Source organism: Rhipicephalus microplus, unplaced genomic scaffold (genome assembly GCF_043290135.1).
Source record: "Rhipicephalus microplus isolate Deutch F79 unplaced genomic scaffold, USDA_Rmic scaffold_654, whole genome shotgun sequence".
NCBI classification, from domain to species: Eukaryota; Metazoa; Arthropoda; class Arachnida; order Ixodida; family Ixodidae; genus Rhipicephalus; species Rhipicephalus microplus.
The window spans coordinates 20001-32500 of record NW_027465211.1 but is presented as its reverse complement, the minus strand read 5'-3'; the positions used below and the strand labels follow the sequence as shown (position 1 = coordinate 32500).

At 60.7% G+C, this 12500-nt stretch overlaps 3 non-coding genes across 3 annotated transcripts in view; all 3 read left to right on the top strand.

Annotated features, from left to right (window-relative positions):
* The first annotated feature begins 7592 nt into the window (after nt 1–7592).
* On the top strand, nt 7593–9407 carry LOC142795412 (small subunit ribosomal RNA). The gene has a single exon (XR_012893014.1). It is a non-coding gene; the product is annotated as a small subunit ribosomal RNA (ribosomal RNA).
* A 1719-nt stretch (nt 9408–11126) lies between these two features.
* On the top strand, nt 11127–11279 carry LOC142795411 (5.8S ribosomal RNA). Its single transcript, XR_012893013.1, has one exon. It is a non-coding gene; the product is annotated as a 5.8S ribosomal RNA (ribosomal RNA).
* A 1154-nt stretch (nt 11280–12433) lies between these two features.
* Nucleotides 12434–12500, top strand: part of LOC142795410 (large subunit ribosomal RNA) — a 3958-nt gene continuing 3891 nt past the window's right edge. The window contains exon 1 of the ribosomal RNA XR_012893012.1: nt 12434–12500. This exon is cut by the window's right edge and continues 3891 nt beyond it. This is a non-coding gene — a ribosomal RNA (large subunit ribosomal RNA).

Genomic DNA, 12500 nt, shown 5'->3' with positions numbered 1-12500 from the left:
GCCCACTCACTCGATCGCCATGTCTGTTTGCCACAGTTTTCCCGGTGGTGCCGCACCCGGGCTCGCCCCGGCTGACGCAGTTTTCGCGCCGCCCCGGCTGACGCGGTTTCGTGCCGCCCCGGCAGACGCGGTTTTTTGCGCCGCCCCGGCTGACGCGGTTTTTTGCCGCCCCGGCTGACGCAGTTCGGACTTGGCACTTTTCGGCTGTGCCTGGCTGGCGGCCCACTCACTCGATCGCCATGTCTGTTTGCCACAGTTTTCCCGGTGGTGCCGCACCCGGGCTCGCCCCGGCAGACGCGTTTTTTTTTTTTCTTTCGCCCCGGCTGACGCAGTTTTCGCGCCGCCCCGGCTGACGCGGTTTCGTGCCGCCCCGGCAGACGCGGTTTTTTGCGCCGCCCCGGCTGACGCGGTTTTTGCCGCCCCGGCTGACGCAGTTCGGACTTAGCACTTTTTGGCTGAGCCTGGCTGGTGGCCCACTCACTCGATCGCCATGTCTGTTAGCCACAGTTTTCCCGGTGGTGCCGCACCCGGGCTCGCCCCGGCTGACGCAGTTTTCGCGCCGCCCCGGCTGACGCGGTTTCGTGCCGCCCCGGCAGACGCGGTTTTCGCGCCGCCCCGGCTGACGCGGTTTTTGCCGCCCCGGCTGACGCAGTTCGGACTTAGCACTTTTCGGCTGTGCCTGGCTGGCGGCCCACTCACTCGATCGCCATGTCTGTTTGCCACAGTTTTCCCGGTGGTGCCGCACCCGGGCTCGCCCCGGCTGACGCAGTTTTCGCGCCGCCCCGGCTGACGCGGTTTCGTGCCGCCCCGGCAGACGCGGTTTTCGCGCCGCCCCGGCTGACGCGGTTTCGTGCCGCCCCGGCAGACGCGGTTTTTTGCCGCCCCAGCTGACGCAGTTCGGACTTAGCACTTTTTGGCTGAGCCTTGCTGGCGGCCCACTCACTCGATCGCCATGTCTGTTTGCCACAGTTTTCCCGGTGGTGCCGCACCCGGGCTCGCCCCGGCAGACGCGTTTTTTTTTTTCTTTCGCCCCGGCTGACGCAGTTTTCGCGCCGCCCCGGCAGACGCGGTTTTCGCGCCGCCCCGGCAGACGCGGTTTTTTGCGCCGCCCCGGCTGACGCGGTTTTTTGCCGCCCCGGCTGACGCAGTTCGGACTTGGCACTTTTTGGCTGAGCCTGGCTGGCGGCCCACTCACTCGATCGCCATGTCTGTTTGCCACAGTTTTCCCGGTGGTGCCGCACCCGGGCTCGCCCCGGCTGACGCAGTTTTCGCGCCGCCCCGGCAGACGCGGTTTCGTGCCGCCCCGGCAGACGCGGTTTTTTGCGCCGCCCCGGCTGACGCGGTTTTTTGCCGCCCCGGCTGACACGGTTCGGACTTTGCACTTTTCGGCTGTGCCTGGCTGGCGGCCCACTCACTCGATCGCCATGTCTGTTTGCCACAGTTTTCCCGGTGGTGCCGCACCCGGGCTCGCCCCGGCAGACGCGTTTTTTTTTTTTTTTCTTTCGCCCCGGCTGACGCAGTTTTCGCGCCGCCCCGGCTGACGCGGTTTCGTGCCGCCCCGGCAGACGCGGTTTTTTGCGCCGCCCCGGCTGACGTGGTTTTTGCCGCCCCGGCTGACGCAGTTCGGACTTTGCACTTTTTGGCTGAGCCTGGCTGGCGGCCCACTCACATCGATCGCCATGTCTGTTTGCCACAGTTTTCCCGGTGGTGCCGCACCCGGGCTCGCCCCGGCAGACGCGTTTTTTTTTTTTCCTTCGCCCCGGCAGACGTGGTTCCCCCCCCCCCCCTCCGTCTTTCTTTTTGTTTTTTTTTTTCGCCGCGGCTGAAGTGGATTTTTCGGTGCCTCGACGCCCCGGTAGTCGCGGTTTTTCCGTTTCCGCACGGCCCCGGCTGACGCTGCTCGGTCACAGTCGCCTTTTGTGGTGATTGCAGACTTCTTGAGCGCGGGTGTTTTTTTTTTTTGTTGTTGTTGTTGTTTTATTACGCATTCGCTCCAGCAGACGCTGTTTAGACTTTTTGTTTCCTCTTTTATCCTGCGACGAGGTGACGAGGTTTATTCGGTGCCCCGCCGCCCCGGCTGAAGTGATTTTTCCTGTCCCGTGCCGCCCCGGCTGACGCGGTTGGGACTTCGCGTTTGTTCGGCCGCCACGGGTTTTGGCGCACTCGCTCGGTTGCTTGTTGTTGCCACTTGTTGCGAACCCAGGTTTCTTGAGCGAGCGCGGGCGTTTTTTCTTCCTTTCTTTCTTTGTTCTATGTGTTAGCGAATCGGCCTTTAATATCACACGAGGACTCACAACCAACAATTTTCAGTTTGAAGTGTAAAAAATCTGCAGGTGTTGACGTAACTGACTTGCCCCGTACCCTTGAGTACATCCATGAAGTTCTCGTAGTACTACTAAATCGCATTATTCCAAGTGGAGAAATTCCCATAAACTTGCAAACCTCTACACGAAAATCGGTGCGCGTGATAAAGTTGAAAATTATCGTCCGATATCAAATGTGCCTTCTATAACACAAATTCTAGGAAAAAAAAAAAAAAAAACACTTGTTCGCCGTTTTCTGCGCCGTGACTGGCAGCACTCCGGCGAAGCGAAACGGGGTCGATTCGAGCACGATATCGGCGTCTTTCGACGTGCTCGCCGGCGACCGTCGCACGAGTACGTCGCACGAGCGCGTCTGCCGGGGCGCCGTTTGCGAAGCCGACGCAAAAGTGGTGGGAACCGCCGCTCGGATGATCGCCGCTTTCGGCAGAGTGAGTGTTGGCACTCCGGGGAAGCGAAACAGCGTGAATGCGCCCACGAAATCGGCGTATTTTGAAGTGCCCGCCGGCGACCGTCGCACGAGTACGGTAAACCGCGTCAGCCGGGGCGTAGTTCGGGACGCCGACGAAAAAGTGGGAAGCGCAACTCGGATCTTCGCCGTTTTTGCAGGAGTGAGTGGCGGCCCTCCTGCGAGACCAAGAAGCATCGATTCGTGCACGAATTCGGCGCCTTTCGACGTGATCGCCGGCGACCGTCGCTCGAGTAGGGCAAACCGCGTCTGCCGGGGCGGGCTTCGGGACGCCGATGCGAAAGTGGGAAACGCTGCTCGGATGTTCGCCGTTTTTGGCCGAGTGAGTGCTGGCACACGGGCGAAGCCAAACGGGGCCGATTACGGCACGATATCGGCGTCTTTCGACGTGCCCGCCGGCGACCGTCGCACGAGTACGGTAAACCGCGTCAGCCCGGGCGGAGTTCGGGACGCCGATGCGAAAGTGGAGAACGCCGCTCGGATCTTCGCCGTTTTTGGAGGAGTGAGTGGCGGCACTCCGGAGAAGCCAGGGAGCGCCAATTAGCGCACGATATCGGCGTCTTTCGACGCGCTCGCCGGCGACCGTCGCACGAGTAGGGCAAACCGCGTCTGCCGGGGCGGGGTTTACGACGCCGACGCAAAAGTGGGAACCGCCGCTCGGATGTTGGCCGTTTTTGGCAGAGTGAGTGCTGGCACTCCGGCGACGCGAAAGAGCGCGAATGCGCCCACGAAAGTGGCGTATTTGGACGTGCGTGACGGCGACCGCTGCAGGAGTACGAAAAACCACGTCAGCCGGGGCGAGCGACACACGGCGGTCTGGGTGCTTATCGCTGCTATTATAGGGGCACCCCGGCAGACGCAGAAAAAAAAAAAAAAATTTTCGACCTTCTTTTTTGCTGGTCGAGCTCGGGTAACCCAGGTCGCAATGGGAGCCGCGCACGAAAGCGGCGTCGCGAGACGCGTTCGCGGTCGCTAGTCGCACGAGCTCGGCAACCGCGTCAGCCGGCGCGGAGTTCGGGATGCCGACGGCTAAGTGGGTACCGCTGCTCGGATGTTCGCCGTTTTTGGCCGAGTGAGTGCTGGCACTCCGGTGAAGCCAAGGAGCGCCAATTCGTGCACGATATCGGCGTCTTTCGACGTGCCCGCCGGCCACCGCCGCACGAGTACGGCAAACCGCGTCTGCCGGGGCGGGGTTCGCGACGCGTACGCAATAGTGGGAACCGTCGCTCGGATGTTCGTCGTCTTTGGCCGAGCGAGTGCTGGCACTCCGGCGAAGCGAAACGGGGCCGATTCGGGCACGATATCGGCGTATTTCGACGTGCTCGCCGGCGACCGTCGCACGAGTACGGCAAAGCGCGTCTGCCGGGGCGAGGTTTGCGACGCCGACGAAAAAGTGGGAAGCGCCGCTCGGATCTTCGCCGTTTTTGCAGGAGTGAGTGGCGGCCCTCCTGCGAGACCAAGAAGCATCGACTCGCGCACGATATCGGTGTCTTTCGACGTGCCCGCCGGCCACCGCCGCACGAGTACGGCAAACCGCGTATGCCGGGGCGGGGTTGGCGACGCCGACGCAAAAGTGGGAACCGCCACTAGGATGTTCGCCGTTTTTGGCAGAGTGAGTGCTGGCACTCCGGCGAAGCGAAAGAGCGCGAATGCGCCCACGAAAGTGGCGTGTTTGGACGTGCTTGACGACGACCACCGCAGGAAAACGAAAAACCACGTCAGCCGGGGCGAGCGACCCATGGCGGTCTGGGTGCTTATCGCTGCTATTATAGGGGCACCCCGGCAGACGCAAAAAAAAAAAAAATTTTTTTCGACATTCTTTTTTGCTCGTCGACCTCGGGTGACCCAGGTCGCAGTGGGAGCCGCGCACGAAAGCGGCGTCGCGAGACGGCTTCGCGGTCGCTAGTCGCACGAGCTCGGCAACCGCGTCTGCCGGGGCGGAGTTCGGGACGCCGACGGCTAAGTGGGAACCGCCGCTCGGATGTTCGCCGTTTGTGGCCGAGTGAGTGCTGGCACTCCGGCGAAGCCAAACGGGGCCGATTCCGGCACGATATCGGCGTCTTTCTACGTGCTCGCCGGCGACCGTCGCACGAGTACGGCAAAGTGCGTCTGCCGGGGCGGGGTTTGCGACGCGTACGCAATAGTGAGAACCGTCGCTCGGATGTTCGTCGTCTTTCGCCGAGCCAGTGCTGGCAATCCGGCGAAGCCGAACGGAGCCGATTCGGGCACGATATCGGCGTCTTTCCACGTGCTCGCCGGCGACCGTCGCACGAGTACGGTAAACCGCGTCAGCCGGGGCGGAGTTCGGGACGCCGATGCGAAAGTGGGAAGCGCCGCTCGGATCTTCGCCGTTTTTGGAGGAGTCAGTGGCGGCACTCCGGTGAAGCCAAGGTGCGCCAATTCGCGCACGATATCGGCGTCTTTCGACGTGCCCGCCGGCCACCGTCGCACGAGTACGGCAAACCTCGTCTGCCGGGGCGGGGTTTGCGACGCCGACGCAAAAGTGGGAACCGCCGCTCGGATGTTCGCCGTTTTTGGCAGAGTGAGTGCTGGCACTCCGGCGAAGCGAAAGAGCGCGAATGCGCCCACGAAAGTGGCGTGTTTGGACGTGCTTGACGACGACCACCGCAGGAAAACGAAAAACCACGTCAGCCGGGGCGAGCGACCCATGGCGGTCTGGGTGCTTATCGCTGCTATTATAGGGGCACCCCGGCAGACGCAAAAAAAAAAAAAATTTTTTTCGACATTCTTTTTTGCTCGTCGACCTCGGGTGACCCAGGTCGCAGTGGGAGCCGCGCACGAAAGCGGCGTCGCGAGACGGCTTCGCGGTCGCTAGTCGCACGAGCTCGGCAACCGCGTCTGCCGGGGCGGAGTTCGGGACGCCGACGGCTAAGTGGGAACCGCCGCTCGGATGTTCGCCGTTTGTGGCCGAGTGAGTGCTGGCACTCCGGCGAAGCCAAACGGGGCCGATTCCGGCACGATATCGGCGTCTTTCTACGTGCTCGCCGGCGACCGTCGCACGAGTACGGCAAAGTGCGTCTGCCGGGGCGGGGTTTGCGACGCGTACGCAATAGTGAGAACCGTCGCTCGGATGTTCGTCGTCTTTCGCCGAGCCAGTGCTGGCACTCCGGCGAAGCCGAACGGAGCCGATTCGGGCACGATATCGGCGTCTTTCCACGTGCTCGCCGGCGACCGTCGCACGAGTACGGTAAACCGCGTCAGCCGGGGCGGAGTTCGGGACGCCGATGCGAAAGTGGGAAGCGCCGCTCGGATCTTCGCCGTTTTTGGAGGAGTCAGTGGCGGCACTCCGGTGAAGCCAAGGTGCGCCAATTCGCGCACGATATCGGCGTCTTTCGACGTGCCCGCCGGCCACCGTCGCACGAGTACGGCAAACCTCGTCTGCCGGGGCGGGGTTTGCGACGCCGACGCAAAAGTGGGAACCGCCGCTCGGATGTTCGCCGTTTTTGGCAGAGTGAGTGCTGGCACTCCGGCGAAGCGAAAGAGCGTGAATGCGCCCACGAAAGTAGCGTATTTGGACGTGCTTGACGGCGACCGCCGCAGGAGTACGAAAAACCACGTCAGCCGGGGCGAGCGACCCACGGCGGTCTGGGTGCTTATCGCTGCTATTATAGGGGCACCCCGGCAGACGCAGAAAGAAAAAAAAAAATGGGGACATGGCGTGCGTCACCGTGCGGCTTCGCAGCGTTGCCGAAGTCGCCGAGCCCTTCGACTGAGCCGAACGGCGGACAGGGAACGTTGGTCGGCCGTTCTAACCTGTCGGTGCCACGCCGAGACGTCGTTAAGGAAAACCGCGTCGTGGGCCTCTACGACGCCGTCGAGTCGTTGTACGTTTGGTGTCCAGCGTGTCGGCGGCGAGTAGCGGACACGTCGTTCACGACTTCGGTCTTTCGCAGTCGACGCGAACTTGCGGAGAGTCGTGGTGCCTCACGTTTTCGGCAGAAACCGCGGCGGAATTTTCCCGTGCGTGCGCGCACGACCTCGGTGCTGTGCCGTCAGCGTAGTGTTGCACAAACTCGTGGCCTACCCAAGGTGCGGTACGTTTGCGGCCGTATCCTCGGTGGGAATTTCGTGAGTAGGGTCGCAAATTCTACGACCTCGGCGGGTTTGAGAGCGACGTAGACTTGTGGCACGCTCAACATGCCACACGTTTCGGGGCACACCCGCGGTGAAATTTTCTCGAGTACGCTCGTATTAGGGCCCAAGGAGGTCTGGGTACTTATCGCTGCTATTATGTGGGGGTTCTCGTGAGCGGCGTACGCGAAAGCGACCGGGTGTCTGATATGCGGCGGGCTTCGGCCTCGTCAAGCGTGTCCTCGGGTCTGCTCCAGGGGAATCCACGGCAGTCGTCTGCAGCCTCATCCGCTTGATGCGTTAGGGGCTGGTTGTCGGACGGTGCCGTTTTACCACGATATCGAGGTGTGTTCCGTGTCGTCCTCGGGCGATTCAGATGCGAAAGCGCCGAAGACGCGGGCGTGACCCGTCGTCTGGCGGCTTTGCAGTCTCGGCTCCGTTGCTAGTTCCGGCCGGTCCACCGACAGTGCAGCGGGCTTGGGCAACCCGCACGGCGCGACCGAGTCGATGCAACGAAAAAGAGCGAGCATGAACGTGCTTCTTGCCGCACGGCTCCCACTCGTCTTTCGGGAAGGTTGTGCCGTAGCGAGCTCGAACGCCGTCATCTCGGAGTGCAAAATAAGCGTGTTGGGGCGCCTGAAGGTGGCCTCCGCCGCACACAGACTGCGTCCGGCCCGCCGAGGGCGAGGACGGACGCGCAGTCGAACGATTACCTGGTTGATCCTGCCAGTAATCATATGCTTGTCTCAAAGATTAAGCCATGCATGTCTAAGTACATGCCGAAATAAGGCGAAACCGCGAATGGCTCATTAAATCAGTTATGGTTCCTTAGATCGTTTCTTCCTACTTGGATAACTGTGGCAATTCTAGAGCTAATACATGCAGTGAGCCTGGAGCCCTTTGGGTAACGGGTGCTTTTATTAGACCAAGATCGATCGGGTTTCGGCCCGTATTGTGTGGTGACTCTGGATAACTTTGTGCTGATCGCATGGCCACGAGCCGGCGACGTTTCTTTCAAGTGTCTGCCTTATCAACTTTCGATGGTAGGTTACTTGCTTACCATGGTTGTTACGGGTAACGGAGAATCAGGGTTCGATTCCGGAGAGGGAGCCTGAGAAACGGCTACCACATCCAAGGAAGGCAGCAGGCGCGCAAATTACCCACTCCCGGCACGGGGAGGTAGTGACGAAAAATAACAATACGGGACTCTTTTGAGGCCCCGTAATTGAAATGAGTACACTCTAAATCCTTTAACGAGGATCAATTGGAGGGCAAGTCTGGTGCCAGCAGCCGCGGTAATTCCAGCTCCAATAGCGTATACTAAAGCTGCTGCGGTTAAAAAGCTCGTAGTTGGATCTCAGTTCCAGACGAGTAGTGCATCTACCCGATGCGACGGCTCGGACTGAACATCATGCCGGTTCTTTCTTGGTGCACTTCATTGTGTGCCTCGAGATGGCCGGTGCTTTTACTTTGAAAAAATTAGAGTGCTCAACGCAGGCGAGTCGCCTGAATAAACTTGCATGGAATAATAGAACAAGACCTCGTTTCTGTTCTGTTGGTTTTTGGAATACGAGGTAATGATTAAGAGGGACGGACGGGGGCATTCGTATTGCGGCGCTAGAGGTGAAATTCTTGGACCGTCGCAAGACGAACTACTGCGAAAGCATTTGCCAAGAATGTTTTCATTGATCAAGAACGAAAGTCAGAGGTTCGAAGGCGATCAGATACCGCCCTAGTTCTGACCATAAACGATGCCAACCAGCGATCCGCCTGAGTTACTCAAATGACTCGGCGGGCAGCTTCCGGGAAACCAAAGTATTTGGGTTCCGGGGGAAGTATGGTTGCAAAGCTGAAACTTAAAGGAATTGACGGAAGGGCACCACCAGGAGTGGAGCCTGCGGCTTAATTTGACTCAACACGGGAAAACTTACCCGGCCCGGACACTGGGAGGATTGACAGATTGAGAGCTCTTTCTTGATTCGGTGGATGGTGGTGCATGGCCGTTCTTAGTTGGTGGAGCGATTTGTCTGGTTAATTCCGATAACGAACGAGACTCTAGCCTATTAAATAGGTGCGGGGTTCCCAGCACCTTACAACCTTCTTAGAGGGACAAGCGGCTCCTAGCCGCACGAAACAGAGCAATAACAGGTCTGTGATGCCCTTAGATGTCCGGGGCCGCACGCGCGCTACACTGAAGGAAGCAGCGTGTCTTTATCCCTGTCTGAAAAGACTGGGTAACCCGTGGAACTTCTTTCGTGATTGGGATAGGGGCTTGCAATTGTTCCCCTTGAACGAGGAATTCCCAGTAAGCGCGAGTCATAAGCTCGCGTTGATTACGTCCCTGCCCTTTGTACACACCGCCCGTCGCTACTACCGATTGAATGATTTAGTGAGGTCTTCGGACCGATGTCCGGCGCGGCCTTTCGGTTGCGCCGGTCTGTTGGAAAGATGACCAAACTTGATCATTTAGAGGAAGTAAAAGTCGTAACAAGGTTTCCGTAGGTGAACCTGCGGAAGGATCATTAACGGATTGTGAAGGGTGAGCGCCTCAGCTGCGTCTGCGCCCGACACTTTCTGCCGCTGACCCCGTTTGGACGCGGGGTCGGCTTTTCCCCACGGGGCTGCCTGAATGTGGAGCGGCACCCCGTGACAAATTGTTGCGCCCAGCGGACGCCAACACCGCGACCTTGGACGGTCGGCCAGGTGGCGGACGCGGGTACAAACGGCGCAACGCACTCATAGGTCGGCTTTCGACCCGCCACTGCACCGTGGCTCGAAGCGCTCGAAATGCGCGACCCGACCGCTGCGGGACCGCCTAGTACTGTAAACAGGAGCGGCGGAGCGCGAACGGCGAGTCGTGGTTACGTCGGTAGAAGGCGAGGCTGCGCGTTCCCGAAACGCCAGCCGAGTGCCCTCCCGACCGTTCGAGCGTGCAAGAACGAGACCCGACAATCGCGCGGCGACTGCCAAGTACGAGAGGAACGGCACAAGCGTCGGCGGTCGGTCAAGGAACTGGCGATGTGACGGGTCCGCTGTGCACCAGTGCATACCGTCCCGCCGTCCGCGGCAAGCGCCTCCGCGTCCTCGGGTGACGGAGGCTGCCGGTCGGTTCTTGCAGGCGAGGGATCTCGCTGGCACCGGTTCGCGTTGACGCGCGGCCGGTCATGGCACGGCGATGCGACGGCCGAGGTGCGCAGTACTCGATGGAGGAACCGCACGCTCCGATGACCGTCCCGCCCTCCGCGGCGTATGCGTACCGACCGTAATGGTTGCAGCAGCGCCGGCCGGCTTTTGAATTCGCCACACGAAACACGGTGCGAGATCGCGGTTAGGGGAGCGTCGACGTTGCCAGGCGTTTTGCTTGCTGCCGAGGGAAAGGCGGCACGGCCACGTCGCGCTCGTCGCGATTAGCGGGTCTGCGCGCTTTGGGAAGGTGCCGCAACGACTTGCCGAAAGAGGAAGCACGGAAGAACGAGGGACTTGGACGTCCCGACAATTGAACGCACTTGCGGCCAGGCCCTTGCTGGCTTCGTTCTTCCGCCTCGAGTAGGCTCGTACGCGGCTCCGGCGCCGAAAGTGGTCCTTGGCACCGACTTCGGTGGACGTGGGAAGTGCCGCGCAAGTACGGCGCGCCTGGCTCCACCTGTTGGCTAAAGTAGGCAGCCGGATCGGCATTTTGGTGTGCGGTGGCAAACCGTGGATGCGAAAAAAGCTTGTGCGATTTCGTGGAACAAAAAGCGGGGGTCCCCCTTTTTATGCGGAGGAGACCGACCCGCCCGCCGTGGTGAACCGCGACGCCACGATAAAAACGGGAGAGGCTTGTCGATGGGACCGTGCATCCCGCGCTCCACGGAGGCCGGGAGGCGGCCGCCCGAGGAAATGTGTAGCCGTCGAGGCCCGCATCTGCGTGCACTCTTATCCAAATGGGTGTACCGCAGGCATTTTCTGGTTAGGCGGGCCAATGAGAGCGAGCACACAACGATACCTACGGGTCCGGCTTGGAGAACCGGCTTCGACGCCTCCCGAGTATTTATAGAGGGGTGGACCACGAAAGCACTCGCAAGTAGCGGAAGCGAAACGCCGTCCGAAACACACCGTTTGCTCGATTTGCGGCAGCCGAAAAAGGCGCGGCAGAGTTTTGGAGTCCAAGCGTGCGCTGAAAAGCGCCCTTCTTGGCCACTGTTTGGCCGAGTGCCAGAAACGTTTGGTTTTGACTGTACGGAATTGAACAAACACTTTTTCACGACTCTAAGCGGTGGATCACTCGGTTCTCGGGTCGATGAAGAACGCAGCCAGCTGCGAGACTTGGTGTGAATTGCAGGACACACTGAGCACTGATTCTTTGAACGCACATTGCGGCCTTGGGTCTTCCCTTGGCTTCGTCTGTCTGAGGGTCGGATCACATATCAAGAGAGCCTTCGGCGCACAAGGGAACGTGAGCCGTCGACTCGTTTTGACCGCGTCGGCAACACGGACAGCACGCTGAACACCTCACAGCGAGCGCCAACAGCGGCCACTCAAGGGCGAGACGGTGGCGACCGTCGTGCCAGAGCCCAACCGAAACGGGGGCGACCGACTGCATTGAGGATGTGGCACCTCGTTGAGACCGCCGCAGGACTTCGAGTCGGAAGGAAGCCTGCAGGGAAAGTGCGGTCGAGGTTGCGTACTCCTCTCTGCGACCGGGCGCGCAAGAGCTGCGAGAGCCACGGACGCGCAACTTTAACGCACGGTAAACACGAGGAGCGAAAGCCGGCCAGCAAAGCTTCTCCAGCCGTGCGCAAAGTGCGCGAGATCGCAGCCTTGCGTTGCGCTTGTTGCCCTCGAAGTAAGCAGGGTGTCCCGTAGACCGGGCGCTCGAACACGCTGCGGGGCCGTGCCTCCTCCAGGCTTTGCCGCGCGAACAGGGAACGTTCGCGCGCAAAGCGCAGGGAGGTGAGGAGGCTGCGCCCGACGTTTGCGGTTCGCTGCGTACGCGGTTGATGCGGAGAGCACGGCGCGACGACTTGCCGCGAAGCGGAAAAAGTCTCCCGCACGAGTTGGCGAAACGTTGGCGAAGCTTAAGGCGTTCTCGTCGTAGTCCGCCGTCGGTCTAAGTGCTTCGCAGTTCCCGTCCCGTTCAAAAAACTGGGCCACTCCAGTTGGGGCGGGGGCGACGCTACACGAGACGATGCCTCTCGCCAGGCTGCGTGGCTGCCCTTGCGGCGGCGGCGACTGGCCTCGGCGGTGTTTGGGCTTTCGACACGGTCGTTTATCACGCAACTGCTCGGACGACGCACGCGCGCAGCGGAATGCCGCTTGCCAGCCTTGTGAAGATGTGACCCTGTACAGGGTTGCGGGCGCACTTGGTAGGGCGTCGTACTCGGTTCGCGATGGGTTTACGAACGTGTCCCGTCACTTCCACGTCACACCGGTTGTGCGCCGCACGCGTGCAGCGGGGAAGCCGATTGCCAGCCTTGTGAAGAAGTGGCCCTGTACAGGGTTGCGGGCGCACTTGGTAGGGCGAGCGCACGCGGTCGTGCAGGAAGTTGATGGAAGCGAATGTATCCGCTGTCGACCTCAGATCAGGCGAGACAACCCGCTGAATTTAAGCATATCACTAAGCGGAGGAAAAGAAACCA